Genomic DNA, 24,525 nt, shown 5'->3' with positions numbered 1-24,525 from the left:
CTTTATGTCTTTTTTTTTAAATATCATCTTCATTTTCCAATACATCCCTCCCAGAAGCCATCCCTTATAACAAAGACTAAAGTGAAGGGGGTAAGGGAAAGATGGCTAGGGGAAGGAAATAGGAGTTCAACAAAGCTAATTAACACATCAACCAAGTCTGACATTCCATGTCATGTTCTACACTTATTCCCAACCTCTGCAAAACGCAGAGATTCAGTCACTATCTCTTCTTTTAGGGCCAAACTTGGTCATTATAATTTCAAAGCACTCACTTGCAATCATTTTGTTGTTGTCTCCATTCACATGTTGTAGTCATTGTGTATATGTTGTTTTCTTTGTTCTGCTTACTTCATTTTTCATCAGTTCCTAGAAATCTTCCCGTGCTTTTCTGTATTCTTACATAGCAACAATATTCCATTACATTGATGGACCACAATTTATTTAGCTATTCTCTGACTAAAAGGATCTTTGTTTCTAGTTCTTTACTATTGTAAAAAGTGCTACTATAGCTAGTTCACCAATGGCCTTTTTATAAGCCCTCATCCTCTTTGACATCCCCTATTTTTTTTTTCCTGATATATGACACTGCTTTCTCCTGGTTCTCTTTCTGCCGGTCGGATTGATCCTTCTTGGTCTCTTCAATGGCTCACTGGCCGCTTCTGACTCCCTCAAGAATGGATGTCCCCCCCCCAAAGATTTATCTTCTGCCCCTTTTTCTTCTCTCTCTATACTTCATCCCTTGGTAATCCATTATAACCTCTGGTTATCAGTTATAACCAGATATAACCCAAAAGTTGACAGCTTCTTTCTTTTCTCCAGTTTTCTAAGAGTATTTTCTCTAGAACCTTCTGTTGCTGTCATATCATACTCACCTTTTCTATGTATAGGTCATGTTTACCCACAGAGTAGGATGTAAGCTCCTGGAGGGCAGAGCTTGAAAGATTTTCTTATCTTTATATTCCAAGGGCCTAGCACAATATCTTTCACATAACAAGTGCTTAATAAATATATATTTAGTTTATTTTTAAAAATCTATACAGGTGTATTCAGTCCCAATCTCTTGAGTTCTAATCCTGAGTCTGCAATGGCCCGGACATACTCGCCCAGGGTTCAGTTTGGGTCGTATGGAGTTTGAAACGACGTTCGTACCTCATCATCTACCTGTCCCCCCAACTTTCCTTTTTCTGTTAATGGCAACGCGGTCCAGCCACTTCGACGCAATGATTCTGTTGTCTTTGACTCTTCTCTCTTTCTCAGTCCTCTGCCCACTGCTTGTCAAGTCCTCTGTCTTCTCCTTTCTACCCTTCCAGTAACCATCCCCCTGGGATCTTTATTGCCTTTTTCTGGATTGTTATGATGGTCTCCCTGCCACCGTTCTCACTTCTCCAATTTCTTCTTCACAAAGCTGATAAGATAATCTTCCCACCATGGCGTCTTACTGTTACTCCCACCAGCAGAAACATTTAGTGGCCCCCTACTGAAAAAAGTCTAAAACACAAATTTCTTCACCTGGCCTATAAGGCCCTCACTACATTTCCAGCCTTACTTCACATTCCTCTCCTCTAAGCACTCTTCTGTCTAATCACATGAGACTACTAGTTATTCTTCAATTTTTTTCCACACCCTTTCGCCTCTATGCATGTGAACAACCTATCCCCATGCTTGTCAAAATGCTTAACAAAGATCAAGTGTTTTGTTACTGGCAGGGATGCAAAGTAAAAGTAAGAATTCAGAACAAAGATTCTAAAGAGGCTGATAGGCCACCCTCCTCCCCCATCCCAACCAACTTCACTTAGCCTTTTTGCTCATGCCCCTAGGTCACTCACCTGATCACCAGGATTGGAAGCATTATGGGGCTAAGTTGAATCTCCTGCCCTGGCCTCATCTACCTCTTATGTTAATTTGTCGGCCGGAGCTCTCACACGAGTTAAAGCAATTCTTTAACCCCAAGTCAGACATAAGGTGGTGGTCAGAGACTCGGTGTGAAAGCAAGAGGGGACTTAACCTAAGGGCATCTGCTGATTTACTGAGGTGGCCTTGCTGCTGCAGGGGTCTTGGGCCACCTAAGATAAAAGAGCTTTAAGCCCCCTTTGAAAGAGAGGCTTTACTGGCCACCACGACTCAATAGATGGTAGCAGATGGCTGAAGATCAGCTGATGGTAGTTTAGAGCGACTCAGTGAACACCGCAGCTGGAGCTCAAGGCAACTCGATGACCAGCAGGGAGCAGCAGAGAACAGTATGACGACTTCCGATTCTATTACAATTCCTGGGTCATATGTATTCTCTGCACATACACATTTCTCCATGGGCAACATGGTAGAGTGGAAAGTGTGCTGGATTTGGAGTCAGAGGACCTGGGTTCAAATTCGAATTCTGCAGTGCAACCTTGGGCAAATCAACTTAATTTCTCTGGGCCTCAATTTCTTTATTTGTAAAATTAGGATATTAGATGACTCTAATGTCTAAAATCCCATCTTTTAATGGAAGCCTTCCCTAACCTCTCTCGATTCCAGTGCCTTTTCTCTGTTAATAATTTCCTGTTTATCCTGTATATAGCCTGCTTTGTATATATTTGTTTTCATGATGTCTTCCCCATTGGATTGTAAGCTCCTTGAGGGAACAGACTGTCTTTTGTCTCTTTTTGTATCCTCGGTGATTAACACAGTGATCCTGGCACTCAGTGGGTGCTTAACAAGTGTTTCTTGACTTTTAGCTCTAAAGGCAGGATTCTATTACAATCTATGGGAGAGTACGCCCTTACCCGCTGCGTTGGGGACGGGTGATTTTTGTCACTTAACTTTATGCTAGTTGATTCAATGTCTCTGCTTTGAACTGAGGTATTCTTTCTTGTTGATTTAGCGAAAGTAAATCTATTACTGTAATCTTGTGAGCTATTCAGTTCAGCAATTACTATTAAGCAAGATACTGTACCAAGGCTACAAAAATTAAAGAAGGGAGAAGGGGAGAAGAGTACGTTTACAACCAGGGAGGATAAGGACAGGCCTATGTAAGAGGTGGCACCTGAGCTATACTTTGAAGGCAGCCAGGAGCGCTAGAAGGCGGAGGTAAGAAGGGGATGCATTCCAGGTGTAGGGGACCATGGGGGCAGGAGATGGAACTCAGACTAAAACTGAGAGTATGGGAAGGCAAGTATGAAATTATAACTGAACTGGAAGGTAGGAGCCAGACTGTGGAGAGCTTTAAATGTCAAGCTGAGAGGTTTGTGTTTTATTCTAGAGACCACTGAGAGCCAATGAAGATGCCTGAATTGGGGAAGAGGGGGAGGTAGAAAGGGTGGTGACTTGATCAAATCTGCATCCTAGGGAAATTTGGCATCAATGTAGAGGATGGAATGGAGAAGGAAAAGACCAAGCCAGGGACCCCAAATATGATGATTGTGCAATAGTTCCAGTAATAGGTAATAAGGGCCTGAACAAGGAGAGAGAAGGGAGGATAAAGAGAAGGGGTTAGATGCAAGAGATGTAAAGACAAGCAATAACAAATAATTGGATATGGAAGGCAAGAGAGAAGGTAAGAATCAAGAATGACTCTAAGATTTTGAACTTGGGTGAATGCAAGAATGGCTATAGGACATCCAGGTAGAATGTCCAGCACGAAGGTGGTAATATAGGACTGTGGTTCAGAAAAGAAAGCTGAAGGTGAGATATAGAAATTGAGTCGATGACATGGGAGTAGATGAGGTCACCAAGGGTAGAAAGTGAAGGGACTAAAAGGGTCTTACTATCGTCACGCTTTCGCTCGGGGCACAGTGTCTCTGCTGGGCAGGTCACTCAGCTGAGCTGCCAGGGTTTGCTCCTCTCCTTGGCTTCACTCTCAATTGCCCAGGTCAGTCCTCTCCTCAGTTCATATCTAGCTCTCTTCTTCCCTACCTGAGGTTCTGCTTAAACATTTGCCTCATCTGTCTAGAGAGTTCATCTCTCTATTCCCTACTTGGATACAGTGTCCCCTACCACTAGAGCAGCTCAGCCTCAAAGTTCTCCTTCCAGGCAATCAGAGAAAGATATTTATACTTTCTAAAGGGATAAAGAATGTTTATATTTTGTTAACACATTAAAACCTCATAATCTGCTGGTTAAAGGACCAATTCTCCCTCTTAAGCTACAGAGAGGAACGTTTAGGACGATACATGATTGTCTATCAAAATGTGCACAGAAGTCAGGTAGAATGAACACTGAGGAAAGGTCCCTGGAGTTGATAGTTACATAATCCCTGGTAACCTTGGAAAGAAGAGTTTCAACTGAGTGGTGGGAAGGACTGAGAAATAAGTAGGAAGTAAAGAAGTGGGGGCCACAAGTATAGACTACCCATTCTGACACTCTGACCACGAAAGAGAGAAAACACAGAATGATAACTTAAAAGAATGTCAGGATCAAGCGAAGATTTTCTAAGGATGGAGGAAACCAAGGCATATTTGCAGGTGACAGGAAAGAAGCCAGTAGAGATCGAGAGGTCAAAGACCCCAGTCTTTGGGGATGACTGAGAGAACAAGCTATGAGGAGAGATGGGAGTGAATAAATGCAGGGATTAGTTTTGGCAGAAGCAAAAGGAGTAGCTAGGTGGCATAATGGATAGAGCACCAGGCCTGGAGTCAGGAAGACTCATTTTCCCAAGTTCAAATGTGTCCTCAGACATTTACTAACTGTGTGACTCTAGGCAAGTCACTTAACCCTGTTTGCCTCAGTTTCCTCATCTGTAAAAATGAGCTGGAGAAGGAAATGGCAAACCACTCCAGTATCTTTGCCAAAAAAAAACCCAAAAGGGGGTCACAAAGAGTCAGACATGACTGAAAAATGATTACACACACATAGTTTTGGCAAGAAGAAAGTCCTTCAGAGACAGGAATAAAGAAGGAGGGAACAAGAAATGATGAGGGTCTTTGAGATACAGAGTGGAGGAGAGGAAGGAGCTCATGACAGTTGGCCTCTATTTTCTTACTAAAGTAAGAGGTCCTCTGCTGTGAAGGATTGGGGAGAGCCTCAGTTTCCTCATCTGAAAAATAAGCTGGAGAAGGAAAAGGCAAACTGCTCCAGTCTCTTTGCCAATGGGGTTACAAAGAGCTGGACGCAACTGAGACAACTCAACAACAATACTGTCTATGGTCAGTACACCTTAGTCCAGAGAAGCCCAGAGGCAAGCTTGGGATTCCTAGAACACTCTATGTTTTTCGCTTGCTACAAGTGTTAAGTGTATGTCTTGTCTCCTATTTATTCTCTTAATAAAAGTGACTGTGAAATGTGACAGTAAAGGCCACTTGCTACAAGGGCAGCCTGGCCCAGCTGGGGGCAGAGAACAAAGCTCCCCTCCCCTTGCTATTGTGGGGTGTCCCAGTTTGCTGAGCAAGATATTGCAGTAGCCCCTGGCTGCGCCAGAGCGCTGAGCTCATGGGCTGACAGGTGATTGACAATTTTCTGGTTTCAAATTAAACAGAAAACTAAATTAGCAAATTAATTGTTTGACTCGTTTTCCTGGGCCTCTCATCAGCTGCCACAGGATGTGCAGCCAATGAATGAAGGTCTCTTGACTGGCTGGGAGAGAGGGTGAGGGGCTCAGCATCAGCTTCTGCTATCTACCAAGTGTCAGTCATGTTAATTTTAAATTACTTTTGTACAGCTTGGTGTCAAAATGATTAAAGCATGAAGAGGAAAACAGAACCCTGGTGAGGCTGGGGCATCTTTGATTCTGCATTTGCAGTAAGGGCACTGACCATTCCCTCCTGGCCCCTCTCCCCTGTGAATTGTGAAGGCCTCAAGCTCCTTGCCCTTCACTGACCTGCCTAGGATGGGGGCAGGGGGGCAGGAAAAGCGGAATGGGTAGGGTCACCATAGCTCCCCTCTCTGGTTGTATAATAATCTAGTACTCTGACACTACAGAGTTTGTAGCAGAAACACTGAGATGGACAGATACAGGTTCTCCCTCTTGCTTCTTAAAGCATTACCTTAAGCTCTTTGGTTCATGGGTTGCTATGGTCAAAAGAATTCATAGCTAGGGGCCAAGCTGCTGCTGATGAACCTCTCTCTATGAGTCTTCAGCAAGTGGACTTGGTCCATTGCCAAAATTATATTACGTAAGTTTTCTCAGTGTGGTGGAACCTGCCAGAATCTATGTTCCACCGGCCGATACTTGGAGAAGTCAGGGTCACCTGTAAACATAGTGAGGCATGGAAGCAGGACTTTGTGGAGGAACTTTAGGGTACGAATCAAGTTGAGGCAGAATCATAGAGTCATAAATTTAGAGCTGAAAGGGACCTTAGAGACCTAATCCCCTCATTTTACAGGTGAGGAAATAGAGACTTAGAGACATGGCACGCCCAAGGTCACATAGCTAGTCAATTTCTGAGGCTGTATTTGAACCCAAGTATAGTGCCCTATCCACTGTACCACACTGCCTACCCACCTTTTGGTATGTTGGTTACTTCTCCTGAGTCTTAATATCTGATTTGCTGAAATGACATAGGTAATCCTAAGAATTTAAAAACACATAAATGGATCTGCAGTCTCATCAAAGTCCCCTACAATAAGGCAAATCAAGATTCATCCACGTCTACCCATCCTATGCAACTCTTGTCCATACCCTCCCACAAGTTCAGCACAGGGGATATATCTAACATGCTGGAGGCCTTCCTCCAATATGCATAAGAAAATTATTTTGACACATTTTCTTACAGCAGACCAAGGGATTTTTACATTCAGTTCTTGGATCCAAAAAGCTACCTAGGTTCCTAATGGGATAAAACTATCAAAGAAGGTAGTGTGGTAGAGTGGAAAGAGCTCTGGATGTGAAGGCAAAGGTACCATTCTTCTAATCCCTCCTTTGTTCTTTATTCCTGTGTGGTTTGGGGCAACCTCCCTGGTTGCCTTGGCCTCCCCTGGTCTCCCATGCAAAGTCAGCATATAGACTAGATGCCTTGCTAGGTCCTTTCTAGCTGTAACTGTGCGATCCTATGATTTCCACACAACCACATACTGATCCGCCTGCTTGTCTCCCAGGTCCCCCCACGGTGAACGATATCTTTCTTTCACTGTCCCCCCTCCTGTTCCCTGCAAGAATGTTTCCTCTCTTTATTTGAAGAAGATAGTGTGACTATCCATGATTATTCATTTAGGAGAAAACTTCCTCCAAATGCAAAGTCCTATCAGTGACCTATGCTCTTTTCACACAGGGCAAGTTCAGTTCACTGGGTAGTCAAGCTTCCTACCACTGTCTGGCTTTCTTTGTGTGGTACTTTCACTCAAAATGAGTCACCTCACCAGACTGTTGCATAACCTCTCTGTACCTCAGTTTCCTTATCTGTAAAATGGATCTTTCAGTTTTCTCTAAACTCAAACACTCAATGATTCTGTGCTCTAATAACCCACCTCCTATGCTCCCTTCCAGTTCCAACACTATAAAATGAGAAGACTGGATCTGATGATCTCTGTGAATCTAGTCTATGTTCCAAAGTTCCTTCTGACTCTGACGTTCTACAGAATGTCTATGAAATGTCATTGCCATAATAGTAAGTTTAACTGTTTGGAACTATTGTTTACTAACAGTTAACATACACTACTTGAAATTACCTTTTGGAAAGTCTTTAGGAATTTCCTTCACCTATAATCATCACACATTACTTAGCCATACTGTTCACTTCTGCAATTGCAATCATTCAATAAACATTAATAAAGTGCCCATCTTATGTACCAAGCAATGTGCCAAAGCAACAGTGAGGCAGTCCTTGACTGAAGGATATGACATGTAAGCATAATTAAATGCAGGTTGTATATAAAATAAATAAAGCTAAGGGAGGGGGTGACAACTAGAGGGAGTCAGGAAAGGTCTTTGGGAAGAGGCAGCACATGAACTAAACAGTGAAGGGAGTTGAGGGCTCCATGAGTTAGACGTCAAGAGAGGGCATCCTATGCATATGGGACAGCCTGTACAAAGGCAAAGTGGTGAGAAATGCAACATCAGGTATGAGAAACAGCAAGGTTAGACTTTAAAGTATTCAAGAAGGAGTAATGTGAAATAAGCCTGGAAAGAGGAACTGATGGCAGATTATGAACGACAATATAAATGCCAACTGAGGAAGCTGAATTTTATCCTTCAGGCATGGGGAGCCACAAAAGTTTCTTGAGCAAAGATCTCAGACCTACATTTGATGAATATTGATTTGGTAATTATATGGAAGATTGATTATAAAAGAGAGCAATGCAGTGAAACCAATTGGGAAGCCATCGCAACTGTATGGGCCAAAAAGGATAAGGACTTGAATTAAGATTGCAGTGGAGTGATTGGCCAATGAGGTCATTGAGATCATAAACCCAGGTCTCAGATCTTGCACAATATCCACATGGAGGCTTGATGAAGACTTTTCTGAAAGTGTATGATGGAGAGGCTCTTTCTCTCCATGATTCTGAGCATACACAAGTATCCTCTATTTCTTTTCAGCTGACTGCAAGGTGACCAAAAAATAAAGCCTTTTTTTTTTTTGAGGCAATTGAGGTTAAGCGACTTGCCCAGAGTCACACAGCTAGTATTAGGTGTCTGAGGCCAAATTTGAACTCAGGTCCTCCTGACTCCAGGGCCAGTGCTCTATCCACTACACCACCTAGCTGCCCCTAAAAATAAAGCCTTTTAATTGACAAGAACTAAGTGTGCACATAAAAGGTTCAAACAGATGAATACTCTCTCTCCCCTGGTATCTTTTGTGTTAGAAGGAAAAAATGTTGTGTATCTCCAGGTGGGAGGAAATCTAGCAGTAGGAGCACTTTACTAGGGTTGCCTCATCTCCCTACCCAGGCACCATGTGGCTATGAATGCACAGTGTCTATTTCTACCATCTCTATTATGTTTCAGTCTTTCCTGATCTTAGGTGAATAAGTATCCAGAGACAAAAAAGATTAGGTTATGACCTATATGAAAATGACCTAAATAAAAAATGAAAACAAGTTTTGAAAGGTCTGAAAACCATCAGAGAGCCTTCAAATAGAGTCAGTTAAAGAGTCTGCCAGTAGCCACAGCAGCCTAAGCCAATGTGGAATCCATGCAGAGGGTGGAGATTTTGAAGCAATCTAGTGACCTGCTTGACCCAGCCCATCAGTGATCTGACCCTATAGCTGAGACACAATACCCTATGCCACACTCAGAGGTGACCATGAGTGAAATGTTTTGTAGTAACTATCTGAAGTTTGAACCCACTTTTGCAGGGCCCAGGGTAGCAGAGGGGAATGTTCTCCAGGTTTGGGATGTTTTGTATGTTGGTTGTTCATTTACCTTCTTACCAAACATCTCTTTATAAAACCTAATTGATGCTGATTGGTTAAATGGTACTGGGGGAGTATTAACTAATGACTGATATTGAGTGTAATATACTAGATGGGAGTTCAAGAGTGATAGTACTAGAAATCATTCCCAATCCCTCCAGATTACCCTTAGAACCATTAGGAGAGTAGTAGCCACCTTCTGGAGATCCAACCTATTTATTCTAAATGTAGTGGTGTGAGTGGAGAGAAGGGGAAAGGATTTTGAGGTCAAAATGACAAGATTTGACCATTGGACGTGATGGGGAGGGTGGGTGAAGTCAAAGACAATTCTTAGTTTTCAAACTTAGATGACTAGAAAAATGATGATGCCCTCACCAGAGACAGGAAAGATAATGTATGGGTGAATTTAGGGAGAAAGATTATGAGTTCTGTTTTGGGAATACTGAGTTTGAGATGCCTACAGGATATCTTGATAGAAATGTCAAGTAAGCAACTGGAGATGTAGAATTGGAGCTTAAGAGAAAGAAAGGGCTGGGTACACAGATTTACAGATATACAGTCATCTGCATTGAGATGATAAGTGAATACATGGAAGCTATTAAGAGAATATATAGAGAGAAACAGAGAAGGCCCAGGATAGGGTCTTTGGATACACTCACATATAGAAAGTGGATCACAGATAATGCACCTGCAAAGGAAACAGAAAAGAATGGTCCAAAAGGTAGGAAGAGAATGATAGCAGAACGACATGAAATTTGGAGGGGGAAGGGGACAGCATCCAGAAGGAAGGAATAGTCAACAGTGTCAAATGGTGCAGAGAGGTCAAAAAGGATGGGGATTGAGAGAAAGGGCTTTGAATTTAGTAACAAAGATGTAACGGAGGAAATTCCACCTCTTCCCCCCTCAATTAATGTAATCCCAGAAGGTCTCAATGTAACCACATGATATTAAATATAAGTGTGGTCACACACAGTGAAGCTTTAATGTGTAAACAGGATACTAAGCCCTGTTCCTTCAGAAAGTCCAAACCTCTTTGATTGAATTGAAAACAGAATAGTGTGAATGACTACACAAATGGGCTGTGTGAGTTAAAACCAAACCTCTGAAAGGGAATTGTTATTGGGTGGCAGAAAGGGACTTTTTCTCCTCCCTTCCCTCAACTGGCCATCTCATCAGAGAGCCTGGACCAGTAGAAGACAATGTATGTAGACAGGAGCAGAGAGACAAAGAGAATAGATGGATGAATAGAGTCAGTCCCCTAAGAAAGAAAGGAGTGTCAAGGAGCACAACCTCTTGAAGCAGAGAGCACCATCCGCTATGGATTCATGAATGACACTGACCCTCAGAGTCCAATGGAGCACTACACTCAAGGACAGCTGCATGAGTACCCTACACAGACAAAAAGGACTTCCAATACCAGGAATTATGAGTTAACCTTTGCCACGTGAGTATCCTATACTGTGTTTCACTAACATTGTACTCTATATGAATCTTACCTTCCCATAGGCACTGTAATTTGTGCAAGAGTATGTTCTGGGTTTAGAATGTTTGGTACCAACAGTTTTGTACACCATCTTAGCAAATGCTTTTGAAAAGATAATTAAGTCTTTAAAAAAAAAAGAAAAAAGCTAAGCAAGTCTACTGGCTGATTATTAATGGGAGGTACACCAGTGGGGGCTCAAGAGCTATAGTAGTAGAAGTAGCCACCCACAGGATTATCCCCTAGAATCTGAGGTACCAACCATCTTCTAGGGATCCAACCCATAAAGTCAAATACAGGTTGGGGGAGTAACCACAGAGGAGGTATTACAAAGAGTTCATTGGTGACCTTGTAGAAAGCTTATCAAATGGGGGGGGAAAGATCCAAATTTAAAAGGTTTAAGGAATGAGTGGGAGGTAAAAAGTAGAAGCAAGATGGGTAAACAGCTTTTTCTAGGAGTTGGGCTGTGAAAGGTAGGAGAGATATAAGACAACAGCTTCTGGGAATAGTAAAGTCAACTGACTTTTTTTGTGGGGAGGGTGATAATGGGGGAGATATGACATTTTAGTAGGAAGCAAAAACCAGCAGATAAGGAGAGGTGGAAAACTAGACAGAGAGAGGGCCATCAAAAGAGCATGTTCTTGGAGCTTCAAGGAGGAAATGCAATCAAGAGCACAAGTAAAGGGACTGGCATTGTGGAGAAGGGCCACCTCATCCTCTGAGCCTAGATGGGAAAAGATGGAGATGATATTAAGGTGATTTGAGGGTAGATTGGGAAGAAGGTGCTCAAGAAGGAAAAGACTTTATTTTTTCAGTACACTATGAGGCAAAGTCCTCTTACTGTGTGAGGATTGAGCCCGACTCAGGCCAGTCTAACGGTTCAGGTTCAGGATTAGAACCAAATAAGCCATTTATAGATTATCTGGCAGTTGATAGAAGAAGACTTACTTAATCATAGCAAGGAAAGGAAATTTAGCAGGAATACAGCATTGATTTCATTGGGTACCACTTCCCTGTCTCATGGTGGTCACTTTAGCCTGCTGGGCGGAAGCCTGCACTATGACACTGCTTCAGGCATTCAGGCCTTAGTCCCCCTGAGCCAATTAAGTCACCAAATCAGTTTCAATACCTTTAAAAGAAAAATCAACCTAGCGTGCAAGGGCCCTAGAAAAAGCTAGCTCAGCCCACATAACAAGGCCCTAGGATATTACTGCTCTTAGCATACCTCACTAATGTGGAGGGAGGCAGTGATACAGGTGGCTAGAAGAGGTTTGGAACAACCATTGTCAGGAGTTCTACAGAGTTAATTAGCGAAGAGTAATAAAAACTAGTGTGCAGCAATGAGGACCCTGTTGGAATTGGATAGCAAATTTGTAGGTGACCCAATCAGTATAGTCATGTGACTTCACTAGCAGCAGGTGAGCAGGAGTGGAAAAGCTAGATGCGGGGGAGGGTATCAAACAGGACTGGCATCTCAAAGGGGATATGGGCAACAGGACAATGCGATAAGGGATTCAAGAGTCTAACCACATAAAGTTGAACTAGTTAACTAAAGGTTCAAGATTTTGAAGGGAGCAAAGTGAAGCCACAACAGGGGTGACAGCCTGGGAAAACAAAGAAGTAGATTGAAGCAATGATGGATGTTGGGATTAGAAGGAGCAAGACATTGGGGCAGGTGGAAGAATGATAGGTTACGGTTGGATACAGAGATTCTACAGTTGTTGCAACATGGCAGACAGCATGATCATGGCAGTGTGGCAGAAAAAAGAGAATTGCAGGGCTAATGTTGAGACCTTGATGCTCTTTCCTCTACCTTAAAAAACTTTTTGACAGCATCAGGAGGCCTGGTCTCTCTCTGGTGGCTACTCAGAGGAATCTAGATGCTCAGGATCCATCCGTGCCCTAAGGATCCTTAATGTCCTATGATCACCTATCAGAGTTGGGTAGATGGGACCTAGATTCCCCAGGAACCACATGCTCAAGGCTAGAGAATTTCTTATTGTCAAATTCATAAATACTAAATTCATCTGCAGATTTCAATGGACATAAGAATCTGACCATTTTTCCCTCTCCTCTATCTGCCACATAGCTCTACCACTGACTTATGGGAGTCGCCTTGATCAAGTCTTCTAAACCCTCTGCCTGTTTTCTTATCTTTAAAATATTATGCACTAGACAACCTCAAAAGTCCCTTTCAGCTCTAATATTTTATGACTATTCACCCCACCTCCATCTCTTTCTCATGGGTGAGGTGACCTTGACCCTTATCATTGCTCTTATGGCACTAAACTCTACATGCACCCATGCTTACATTTAGGATCATAAGATTTAAAGCTATAAAGAACCGGGAGGTTACAGAATTCAACCTCCTCATTTTACAGCCACTAAAAATAACTGACGTTGGTATAGCACTTTTCCATAGGTCTGCAAAGCTCTTCACCGAGATTGTCATTTAAGCCTCACGGTAACCATATGAAGTACGCAGTGCAGGTATTATCCCCATTTTATAAAAAGAAGGGACTGACCCTAGCTCTGCTGACTCCAAGTCTAGTTAGTACTTCATCCACTGTCAAGTGGATGAGGAGACTGAGGCCCACAGTCGGTTAGACCATAGACTCCCAATTCAGTGCTTTTACCCCTAGGTCTTACTGCCTTGTTTGTTTTTTTCCCTTGGTTACTTTCGTCTTTCTTTCTCCTGCTTTACCCCAATTCCTACATTGTCTAACACCAGGCACACCACATTTCATTCTAAACATTTTGCTTCTTCATAACGTCAGTCTTCCACAGAGTAAGTTAGGTATTTCTGAAACATGATTACTGGGTGAGATTGGCCATGCCTGGCCCTGTTAGCCTTTATACCACATATGCTCTGCAGTCAGACTGTGCTTCCAAGAGGGTAATCTGATTTGGGAATTCTCTGCCCAAGCATATCTCAACATGTTTCACTTTTATTCCAGTTCTGATGAAAACATCACCCAGACATTCATCACATAGGGTGCCTTCAGAGTAGAAAAGGGATTAGGTGGTGAACTAATTGGTGGTGTGTACAGCCCAAAAGATGACCAGCTTTGGAAAAGCCACTTTCCCCAGCATTTTGGCAAGGGGCCTTAAAAGACAGAGCAAAAGGAGCTGACTCTCTCATGCAGTTCCCTCCTTCGGCCTCATATAAGGGCAGCTGTGGGTTACAGGCTTTATGGCTCTGGTTCACTGGGTCCTGGTTTTAGGGTTCGTTTTATAACACCTCACGTTTCTGTAGTGCACAACCCCACGAGGTAAGCAGTGCAAGTTATCCTCCACTGTGTATAAATGTACATCTGTGCCTTCCTGTGCTCTACGCTTGCCTGCTCCCAAAGCAGAGCTAGAACCTAGGACATGGCAACTACTGCTTAGTCCCAGCTCAGCAGACTTGAAAGGCACAAATTTATTGGGGTTCTGATAGTACTTGTAGTCTTTCTGGGGCATAGAAGCAACAGTACTTAGCATCTAGTTAAAAAGAATAATTAGTTCAATTCTTAAGCAGTTAATTAGCAGACTGAACCCCCCCCACACACACTCCTTGTGAAGTACTCTAGCAGCAGCTTCACCCCATTTCTCAAGGTCTGTATCTCCTCCTCACAGGGAGGTGTCCCATATGCCCCACCCCCTCAAATAAGGGTGGCTCACTAAGTGGTTTGTAACACTTGGAGGACACAAAAAATTTCTAGTAATGGCTTTGATGTGAGGACCTAACCTCCAGGCTGTGGTAAATACTCCAGGCGTGGTAAATCCCTGCAGCTCAGGGGAGGACCTGCAGCTCAGTAAGTAACTGACAGTTTGAAAGGGTTGTCTGAGGTACCAAAAAGGTTAAGTATATATCACTTAATCCCATAGCTAGCATTAGAAGCAGGATCTGAAGCCAGGTCTTCCTGACTACAAGGCTGACCCTCATCTAAGTGAAATAAAATTGTTTTTTTTATAAAAATTGATTTTAAAAATAGTATTTCAAACTGTATCGTCACCATATACAATTATTAAAAACCGATACAATTCACTTGGTATCTCCAGCACACAAGGCACTGTATTCTGATTTTAAATATGAGGAAATTGAGGCTTCAGAAAGGCTAATAAAGACATTAAGGAGACTTAAGAATGATTTGTGTGTGCATGACTCTAACTGTGGGGCAAATGAGGAACAGAGTAAAATAGTTACTAAGTGGAAAGAGTAAAGGTTAGGTAAATGAGAAACTGTTCATGGATGAGATGAAGCACAACCTCTTCTTTTCTCCCTATCAAACAATTCCTTTTTTTTTCCTTACAGCAATCTGAATTTGGCTGCTATAATACTAGTTATAATTAACTGATAAAATTAAATAGTCTGTGTTCTCAATCTTTATCCACAGCTGTGCATTTAAATCTCTGGGTGTGGTTAAAAAAAAAACGGTGAACAAAGCACTTGCATGTCTAGGTTTTTGAGTTAAAATACCAGGGTGGTACAAATATGGACAAAATTTATCAAGTACGGTCTACTCACGAAAACAGTTTAGCTCATCTGGTTCGTTTCAAATCATGTTAAAATATATAACATTAAATAAATGCAATGAGGCTCAGAACAAAGAAAGCGATTAGGCTGGTTTAACTATGTTCAGCAAGCCATACTGAAACCCTGAGGACCTCAAGTTAAACAAAATTCAGTTTCTTGGCCAAAATCTTTTTTCCTCGGAGAAGTTATCTCTGTGCAGAAATGATTTCTGGTTCAGCACTAATGATTTTTTTTTTCTACAGCATCGTGAAAATGACCTATATCTGGTTGTGTTTAAGAAGAAATGGGAAATAAGACTGACGAAGGGTAATACGAACAGAGGGGCAGACAAGCATGGCAAACGGGCAGAGATTACGCATAAAACGCCCTTGTGTTCTGTTCCAGAGAACAGACAGCCAGTGACACCCGGCTTGGGGATTTCATCCTGCACTGGATCAAATGAGGAACATAATAAGGTCTAATTATGGTAGTGCTGTTAGTGCCTGTTTATGAGGCCTGGCAGCAATTTGGTCGAACACCCCTCATTCTGAGAAATTGGTGATCTGGCAGCCAGAACTCTCGCTGCCCAGAATGTCTGGCACACAAGGTTCCAGCCTGAGTTTTAAAACATCACGAAACAGAGAAAACGTGGCTTGATGTTGCAACGCGGCTCTTTTCCGCCCGGCCTTTCGTGCCCTTTCCGACAGCGAACGACCGGCGCCCGCTGGGGAACAGGGACCAACTCTTCCCCAGAAGTTCTCGGAAGACTCGGGACCACGTGGGCCCCGGGAGCCGCGGAGCGCGCCGGCCCGGGGCAAGCCCGTGTCCGCGCGGGGGCCGCTGCTCCGGGCGGCTTCCTCAGCGCCTCTCCGAGCGGGGAAACCGTGGCCGGCGTCCCAGAGTCCCAAAATACCACTTCCTGTTGTTTAAGGCTCGGGAAGGTCACTGGACCCAGGGGGGCGGGGAGGGGTTGAGCCGCGGCCTTACAGCGTGACACCCCACCCCCGGCCGGGGAGCACGTTGGCCCCGCGGGGCTCCTCTGACGCAACTTTTGGGGTTTCTTACAGGAAATCGGTAACTTTGGGGGTTGCTCCCAAACGTTACAAAGCCACTGCGCGCAACGGAACGGCCCGGCCCGGCCGCGCGCCCAGCCCTCCTCTCCCGAGGCGTGAGTCGCGCAGCGTCGCCGCGGAGGCGCACGCGGACCCTCGCACGGCGCTGGCGGCGGCAGGGTGCGCGAGGCTCCCAGGGCGGGGCGCGCCGAGCCCGTCGGCAGGGGGCAGCAGCAGGAGCCTGTTGTTCCCGCTCGCTGCGAGCGTGGAGCTAGGCGGGGGCGGGAAGGGGAGGGGGTGGGGAGTCCGCCGCTCGGGGGCTGGGAGGCAGAGCCGCACCGCCCTTCGCGGCCCCGCTCCCCCGACTTCGGGAGGCGGGAGTTTCCAGGAAGCTCTCTGAGCTCACTCCCCCGAGCGCACGCACGCGGCGGGCCGCGCGTTAAATAGTCCCTCAAGCCCGCACCGGGAGAGGAGGGAGACGCACTTCCGAGCAGGGTCACGGTGGTCTGTCCTCGGAAGGTGAACAGACCAGGGGGAGCGGGGCTGTGGGGATTCTCCCCGCCTCGTCTTTCTCTCAAAGGAAGTGAAGCGTGGGGGAAGCGGAACAAGTCCCGGCGGAGGCGGCGGAAGGGTCCGAGTGCGTTCGAGAAGTGTACAGAGTTTAAAGTGGGCGGGAAATCCCGGAGCGGATTTTTCTCCCCCGACACAGCTAGGGAACTCCCTCCTCCCACATCCAATTCCCCAGTTCCCCTAGGTGGGAAGCGCGTAGGGGTGAAGAAAAGCCACGGGGGGAATCAGTTTTACCTTCAAGTCCCCCCACCCCCTCCCCAGTAATTCTCCGCGGAGGAAGCCGGTGGTGAGCTGTCCCGGGCACCTCCTCCGTCTGGAGGGGGCGGGGCGGGCTGGCCTGGCTCCTCCCCCTTTCCCTCCCAGAGTCGGCCCAGCCAGCCCGCGCGCTCGATGGCTCGCGCGCTGTCTCCTCCGGGCCTTGCTCGCGATCGAGCTCTCGCGGGTTTCCCGCCCCTTCCTGAGCGCGCGCCCCTCCCCCTCCTCCCTTCCCCCAGCTCCAACGTTCTTTCAACCGTCACCTCCGAGCCTGCCCCACCCCCAGCTCCGCGGCCCAGCCCCGCCCAGCCCAGTCCTCCCCTCCCCCGGGCGGGGGCAGAGCCCGTTCTGCTGGTCCCAGGCCTCGCCTCGCCCGCCTGTTCTCTAACCCCTTCACCCCGACTCTGCTCCGCCCCACCCCGCCTCGCCTCGCCTCGCCTTCTTCCTCCCGCCCCGGCCAAGCCTCTTCGGGCAGGCCTCCCGGCCCCTCCTGCTCCCCGGCCAGCCCTCGGTCCCTTCCCTCTCGGCTCTCCCGAAGCCTCAGGCCAGAAACCTCCCTAAGCCCTACTCCCGAGGAGCCGCTCCTCTTACCTGCCCATTTTGCAGATGAGGAAACTGAGGCTCCGCGATGGCTTCCGGGCAGACACTGGATCCTAGGGATAACCGGCTTTCCCAGACCAGCCTCTTTAAAGTCATACTTGTTTCCCCCCCCCTTAGGTCCTCAATAGAAAGGGGACTAGATTTGGAGGAGAATCCCGGAGTTGGGGTTCTCCGCCCTCCCCCACCCAGCCTGGGGGACCTTAGGACGGTTAACCCTCGTCTAGAGGCTCCATTTGCCAGGTTCCCTTCGCGCCAAAGGTTGGGTTAGGACCAGACCTCCCTACAGGGATGCCTCTTGTGGCTGTGGCCCTACCTGTGTGACCTTGGGGACGCCCCTTCTCTGCTCTGGCCTTCCTTCCTTCTAGAGTGGAATCCGAGGGTGCACTAGAGGACCCTCTTGAGACCCCTTCCAGCTCTGGGTCCTGTGACCCCATGGCTCTGTAAGCCAGTGAGCCAGCCCACTCTGAAAAGGCCACCGGCGGGTTCAGCCCAAGTCAACTCTGAAAGGAAATTGCTATGTCAGAAGATAGGCCAGGTCTTAATCTTAGCTGGCATGATGTGTTGAAGGTGATGCATTTTGTTTGTTCAATGTGAGGTCGTTTGTTTTTCCATGTGTGTAATGTTTTCTGTTTCACAGACTTCCTTTTTCTTTTTTCCCTAAGACTCTTGAATACAAATTCTCTATTAAGCTCCTTAAAATGGTGTTATTTAGATTTTTTAAAATAATTTTTATGGGGATTTGGCTTTATTTTAAAACTAAGAGGCCCTCCCCCCCCTTTTTTTTAAGTACAAGAAATCTTTGTTAATCTGGGTGGTATTGTTTCCTGAATTAATTTTCCTCCCCAAAGCTATGGCTCAGTCTGGAAGCAGAGTTCTTTGGTGTGCTTCAGCATTGATTAAAGTCATGTACAAGTTAATGAGAGGCTTGCAAGGGATGTGAAGCGAGAGAATCTTGAAGCAGGCCGGCTGTTCCCTTTTTTTGTATACCACAAACTTGTAAACTGTAACTGAAAGGTAGATAGAGTTTTGCATGTGTGATTTGTGCAATTGTATCAATGTTGGGTACTCTTAATTCTAGGTGATTTATTACAAGTATTGAAAATCTAAACCAGGGATTCTCTTGTAAAGCTTTTTTAATGTTATAGTTCTTTGCTGAAAATATCCTGGTGTTTTTTGATGGGCTGATTTCCTTTAATTGTAATGAACAGGACTACAAAGAAGCAGTATGATTTTTGTCACAATAGAGATAGGTACTGGACTTGCAATTTCACTAGGATAGGGAACTCCAAGGCAAGGAAATTCTCATTACCAATGCATGTTGATACTGTATCTCCAACTTTAACTCTTACTGAGAATTAAATGACCTACCAAAGGATCATACAGCTAGTATGTGTCAGATGCAAGATTTGAACCCAGCTGTTCCTGGCTTCCACTAGCCAACTATCCACTATGTCTTTTCTCTCACTGTCTTTCATATATATAATATAGCCTTTCGTTAAATGAACCAGAGGTTTTACACTTTCATATTTATAATTTTTTTAAAAAGTTCTTGCATCTGTTATATACACTGAGCAATATTTATGCACTTACTGAGTGCAGAAAGCTATGCTAACCTGTTAAATACAAACTTAGATGAGACATGGGCCTTGTCCTTTTGGAGTTTAACCATTAAGATACAAATAGATTTTTATCAAGTATTTATTAAAGACCTACTGTATACAAAAGCCTGTGCTAGGAGCTGAGGATATAAACATAATAGGAAAAACAGTTCTTTCCTCATTTGTAAAATGAGCAGATTAAATTGTTGTTCAGTCGTGTCTGACTCTTTATGACCCCATTTAGGGTTTTCTTGGAAAATATACTGGAGTAGTTTGCCATTTCCTTCTCCAGCTCATTTTATGGATGAGGAAACTGAGGCAAACAGGGTTAAGAGATTTGCCCAGGGTCACAGACAGCTAGTAAGTGTCTGAACTCAGGAAGATGAGCATTCCTGACTCTAGGCCTGGCACTCTATCCACCTAGCTGCCCCACATGGATTAGATTAGATGACCTCTATGACCCTTTTTACCTCAAGGAGCAATATTATATGATGAATGTTTTAGAGGAACAAAACAGTGTACTGTAAGGGCTCTCCCCCTAAGGTTGTTAATGGTAACTGATGGGGTGGGATGAGGGGAGAGAATCAGGGTAGGCTTCATGAAGGAAGAAGCATTTCAGTGGGGCATAGGTAAGAATTCAGTGAATAAAGTGGGCATAAGAGAGCCTTGTAAAGCACAAGGAATAGTCCCTGAAAGGCATAGAGATGACAAAATACAAGACTGTTCAGGGAACACTTTGATTGGAGTTAGTGAAGGGAAGTAATAGAAAGGAAGTCTGGAAAGGGAGGATGGCTACTGTTTGTGAAGAGCAACATAGGGGATCTGAAGTTGGACGAAATGATCTAGCAGGGATGGTCAGACCTTTTTTCTCATTAAAATGAATATTTCACTATTTTCAGGTCATTTAAATGAATGTGGTATTTTAGTATTTCAAAAACAGAGTTCACCCTGGCTCACATCTTGGTATCAGGAAACTTTAAGGGAAAGTGGGGAGGGGAATAATAGAGAGGACAATTATCCTAAGTGGAAATGTTCAGGATCTAGAGATAATAAAGGATATGGAGAAAGGGACAAAATGAGAGCATGGAGAAATAGTATTGAAAGATAGAGCTATGGAATGTGAAGTGGATGTGAATTATGGAATATTGAAAAGGTGTTCCTAGCGTAATGGGGTCTGGTTCATGCTCAGAGCACCTGGGATGGTATCTTTTCACCTGAAGAACCTGGGGAGCCTGCTTCTGGGAGAATTCTGATGAAGTATAAGGGAAAAGTGTAAGTAATCTTGGAGAGATTGTGGAAAAGGTGCTGACGTTCCCAAAACTAGTTTTGGTTGACTAACCTCATAGTTGCGAGGAGCTTTTTTCAGTTGGCTGCATCATTAGAACATCAACATCTTCAGAAAGCCAGTCAGCATCAGCCACAATCTCTTTGCCTATTTACTTCTGGGGACTCCTTCATTAATGGCATTCAGTGAAGGAAGTAGAATCTCTGGTCTTGAGGGCTTTGAAAAGCTGGAGGAACAAGTTATAGGAATCTGGGATCTGGAGCTCAGACTGAGTGTTACAACCAGCTCAGTAGCAGTGCATGCTGAGGAGCAAAGAGGATGTTGGAGTTCCCTGCCCAGCTAAAGCAGAGATGATGACGCATTCCACTATCTTTGGATTTGAACTCGGTGTGACCAATACTATATAGGAACTGAACAAAATTAAGCCTGCTCCATTCCTCCCTATCTTAGAGGCAGCTAGGTGGCTTGGTAGAGTGCTAGAGTCAGGCAAATCTGAATTCAGATCCAGCCTTAGGCTCTTAATAGCTCTGTGTCTCTGGGCAAGTCACTTAACTTTTTCTCAGTTTTCTTAATTGTAAAATGAGGATAATAACGGCATCTGCTTCACAAAGTTGTTTAAGGATCAGTGAGGTGTTTGTAAAGTGCTTGGCACAGTGCCTGGTACATAGTAAGAACTATATAAATGCTTATTTCCTCTCCTCTCCTTACATTCTAACTCTCCCCAACTAAGGTGGTATAGAGAAGAGTATGCCTCTTTGAGGTACTGAGGAAATGTACTTTATTCTTGCTATGTCTTTGAAGTAAATGTCCCCTTGTAAAAGCTACCTGATATTAAGTGGCTAAATAGAACAGGGATGTTGACCATTGGCCCCCCACAGTGGGTGAAATACAACCAGTTCAGGCTTGAGCATATGGCAGCAGAGAAAAAGACTCCAATCGTTAGGGTACCGTAGAACCCCATAGGTGGAAATGTAGCCTGACTCTGAGAGAATGTGGCCAGAGCATAGTTTAATACACTAGAATTTAATCAGATGCCAGAAATAGGGGAGGACATTAGTGGATTATATGTTTACAAACAGCTATCTCAGAGTTGCTGAGTGCCTAAAACAACCCATCCTCTACCAGCCATTGTTCAGGGGAGCAACCCCCGATGGAGAACAAGCCAGCTATTTCCACCAGCTGCCACTCAAGGCAGGCAAGCTAGCCCAAACAAAACAACAAAGCACTCTTAAGAAGCAAGAAATGGCCCTCATGGAAACAGCTCAGGATGCTGAGGCCCAAGATCCCTGGGAATACTACTGGCCCTCCTTCCTGGCTCCCAAAGGCATTATTCAACTATCCTTATAGAAAATGGACCTACTATCCTAAACCACCAACACCAACTACTGCCATGAATGGGAAGGTAACACCAAGAGCGCTACTTCCTAGCCATGCTTCTAGCCCTGACCTTCAAGACCATCATCCTAGTGAACAATCCCTGTTGAGGAGGGAGCAGCCATTCCAAATCAATTATTACCCACAGGACAGGCAAGCCAAATTAAAGCTGGAGCAACAGAACACAGAAGAGGCTGCATGTGCCAGGGATGTCAAACCACCGCCATCTCTTCTCAGGTCCTGGTAGAGATATCCTGATCCCTGAAGTTATCTAAGTTATCAACCCTGCAACCCAGCAGCGACTTCTGTAGGGATACGCAACGGAACCCCGCTCAGCCACTGACAATTTAGAAAAGAAAATTCTTGCCACCAAAGCTTTGGCACTGTCAAATAGTTCAATGCCAGAAATAGGATTTTATCAGTGGAAATGACATGTTTAAAATGCACTATATTTTACTTTGCCTCTTCACCACTGGACCTTTCCATCTGACTTGCAGCTAAAACTTATTCATTGTGTTGATTTTCCCTATTAGAATATAAGCTCCTTGAAAGCAGGTCTTTTTCTGTTTGTATCCCTAGCCTTTAGTGCAGTGTTTTGCACATAGCACTTAATAAGTGTTTTTTCACTTATTCACATAGCTGCCGTGGTGATTTTCCTTAATCATAAATCTGACCATGTCATTCCAGTTAGTCAATAAACACTTTTAAAGTACCTACTACATGCCAGGCACTGTGTTAAGCCCCAGGGATACAAAAAGAGGGAAAAGATAGCACCTGCCCCCAAGGAGGTCACAATCTAAAGGGGAAAGCAACAAGCAAACGTGTAAAAAAAAACCCAAAGCTATATGCAGGATAAATAGGACATAATTAAAAGAGAGAAGGCACTAGAAATAATGGGGGTTAAGGCTTTTTGTGGAAGATAGGATTTTAGTTGAAATTTAAAAGAAGCCAGGAAAGCCAGTAGGTGGTGATGAGGAAGGGGGAGCATTCCAGGCAAGAGGGACAGCCAGAGAAAATGCTTAGAGCTGAGAGATGAGTTGTCTTGTTTGTGGAACAGCAAGGATACCCGTGTTACTGGATCAAAGAGTACACAGCTGGGAGTAAGGTGTAAGAAGACTGGAAAAGTAGGAGGAGGCTAGGTTATGAAGGGCTTCGAATGCCAAATGGAGCATTTAGTATTTGATCTAGGAGGCAAGAGGAAGCCACTGGAGTTGAGTGTGAGGCTGTGAGGGTGACATAGTTGGATCTACACTTTAAGAAAGTCATTTTAGTGGTTGGATGAAGGATGGATTGGAATGGGGAGAGACTTGAGGCAGGCAGACCTACTAGCAGGCAAATTTTGCAGTAGTCCAGGCGTGAGGTGATGAGAGCCTACACCAGAATCAGAAAAGGCAGCTAATTTGAAAGATGTTGCAAAGGTGAAATTGTTAGGTCTTGGAAACAGATTAGACACAGGGAATGAGAGATAGTGGAATTGAGAATGACATCTAGGTTTTGAGCCTGGAGGACTGGGAGAATGACGTTGACCTTGAAATTATTAGGGAAATTGCAGGGTGGTGCCAGGGGAAGGTTTAGGGAGAAAGAATTTAATTTTTGGACATGCTGAGTTTCAGAAGTCTACTAGACATCCAGTTGAAGATGTCTAAAAGGCAATTGGAAATGTGAGACTGGAGGTCAGCAGAGAGGTTAGAGTAGGACAGATAGATTTGAGAATCATTGGCCTGGGGATGGTAATTAAATTCACAGGGGCTGACTAGATCACCAACTGAAATGGTACAAGGGAGAAAAGGGCCCAGGACAGTTCCTGTGGGACACCTACCATCAGAGGGTTTTATCAAGATGAAGATCCAGAAAAGGAGAACTAAGAAAGAGCTGTCTGATATGTAGAAAAGAAGCAGGAGATGGTGGTATCCAAAATATCTAGAGAGAAGAGAATATCAAGGAGAATAGGGTATTCAGTAATTGTCAGAGACTGCAAAGAGGTCAAGAATGAGGCTTGACAAAAAGCAATTGGATTTGTCAGTTGAGAGATGATTGGTAACTTTGAAGATAGTAGTTTTGGTGGGATGATAAAGTTGGAATCTGAATTGTAAAGGGTTAAGAAGAAAGTGAGAGAGAGAGAAAGAGGAGGCACCAATTTTAGAAGACCTTTTCAAGTTTGGCCACAAAGAGCAGAAGAAATATAGGACTATAGCAGGGATGGAAGGATCAAGTGAGGATTTTTTTTGAGAATGGGGAGATATGGCATGTTTGTAAGAAGTAGGTAAAGAGCCAGTAGTTAGAGAGAGATTGAAGATGAGTAATAGAGTGGGGATGACAGAGGGGCAATCTGTTGATGGAGACAGGGTAGAATGGTATCACTTGTGAAGGTAGAGGGCCTTGGAGTAAAACCTTTTTTGTTGTGAGACAGGAGTTAAGGAGGAGATAGTGGCAGAAGGCAGGTGAGTGATATGAGGAAAAAGTTCATGGCAAATGTCTCTAATTTTTTTTTTCTATGAAATATGAGGCAGGGTTCTCAGCTGAAAAAATGGGGGGGAAGCCATGGAAGGTTT

The 24,525-nt window shown here is 44.5% G+C and overlaps 1 long non-coding RNA gene across 2 annotated transcripts in view; it reads right to left on the bottom strand.

Moving 5' to 3' along the window:
- LOC110206131 (uncharacterized) overlaps nucleotides 1-18,209 on the bottom strand; it is a 44,157-nt gene extending 25,948 nt beyond the window's left edge. The window contains exons 1-2 of one of the 2 annotated variants that reach the window (XR_013482497.1): nucleotides 18,030-18,209; nucleotides 17,708-17,769 (exon numbers count right to left, since the gene is read on the bottom strand). This is a non-coding gene — a long non-coding RNA (uncharacterized LOC110206131). Of the gene's footprint in view, nucleotides 1-17,707 lie in introns of both variants that reach the window. The other variant, XR_013482496.1, reaches the window with a different exon arrangement.
- Between the last annotated feature and the right edge of the window lie 6,316 nt (nucleotides 18,210-24,525).

This window comes from Phascolarctos cinereus, unplaced genomic scaffold, assembly GCF_003287225.1.
Source record: "Phascolarctos cinereus isolate Bilbo 61053 unplaced genomic scaffold, phaCin_HiC Scaffold_726;HRSCAF=1367, whole genome shotgun sequence".
NCBI classification, from domain to species: Eukaryota; Metazoa; Chordata; class Mammalia; order Diprotodontia; family Phascolarctidae; genus Phascolarctos; species Phascolarctos cinereus.
Note: the sequence above shows the minus strand (reverse complement) of the source record. Positions and strands in the feature narration are given on the sequence as shown.